Here is a 1327-nt window from a genome sequence, read left to right as displayed (position 1 = left end):
CAACAACAACAACATCACTATGGAAGTAGATTGCCCAACCTTCCTTTCGAGGAGTGGCTGGTGGGTTTGAACCGCCAGCCTTCTGGTTAGCAGTTAAGTGCCTTAGGCACTATGCTACCAGAGCTCCTATACATACACATACACATATGTATATATATATATACAATGATGGTGCGTTAAGTTGGATCATCAGAGGTTAAGGTGGTGGGAGGCAGGAGACTTGGGTGTAGGAGAGGGAGGAAGAGGGTCATCTATTAACATCTTATCATCTGAATCCGTCACAGCTGGCGAGTCACTATGTCTACACCTTCTTTTATGCCCACCTGCCTCAGTGTTGAAGGTCAGCTTTCATAGTCTTCTGTGGCTAATGTGGAAAGCTTGAAATTCAACACTATGCCTGACTGCTGAGCTTCACACAATTTTTCTATCACAGTTCTTTGTAGGCACTCAAAACATCCCACAAACTTGCTCTAAACCTACATCCCCTTTCAAAATTAAAGTCATACTTTTCTGCAATCATTGCAGCATTGTCAGTCATAACAAAATCTTATGCAAGTGCTTCACGTTCAGTTCCTGGACAACTTCACTTTTGGGTTGTTTGCTGTCATGTTCCGTTTCGATTTGTATCCTTTCCTCTTGCAATTGCATCATCTCTTCATCTGTCATTTCTTGGTCAATGGGATGCCAAAATCTCTTCAACATCATCTTTGTCAGTGTCCACAAACCTGTCCTTTTTAGACAAAGTCTCTGTTGCCATATTTATTGTTGTTGGTTTGAAGCATTTAAAATAATTTACTGCTTTGAGACACAATGCCATTTCTTATTGAGACTGTTAATTTATAGAGAGCATCTTCAAGGTTGGCAATTGCCATTTTTATATTGTAGTCTTTTCAGATCTTTTGCAAAGATGTTTTGGAGTTGCCCTTATGTCAGTGGCCCTTGAAATAACATGCATCACATTTTACGTATAGCTTTAATTGTGGCTATTAGTTCTTGGTCATGCAGTTGCAGCAACAACATCATAGTTGGTGGTAAGAACACAACACAAATGTTAAATATTGACAATCACAGGACACCTATTAATTTGAAGCTGTTTTGTCTTCAGTCTTTTTCAACAAAAGAACTAACATATCCTCTCATTCACTAAAAAAAAAATCACTTGGGCATTGCAGCTGCTTGAATGTAAATGAAACATAACAGGAAGTATTATCAGTGCCTTTAAGTTAAGGAGCTCTGGTAGCATAGTGCCTAAGGCACTTGACTGCTAATCAGGAGGCTGGCGGTTCAAACCCACCAGCCACTCCTCAGAAGGAAGGTTGGGCAATCC

The sequence above is a fragment of the Orycteropus afer genome, unplaced genomic scaffold (genome assembly GCF_000298275.1).
Source record: "Orycteropus afer afer isolate SDZICR_OR568_19922 unplaced genomic scaffold, OryAfe1.0 scaffold00179, whole genome shotgun sequence".
In the NCBI taxonomy this organism is placed as follows: Eukaryota; Metazoa; Chordata; class Mammalia; order Tubulidentata; family Orycteropodidae; genus Orycteropus; species Orycteropus afer.
The sequence above is the reverse complement of the archived record's forward strand: the minus strand, read 5'-3'. Positions refer to the sequence as shown.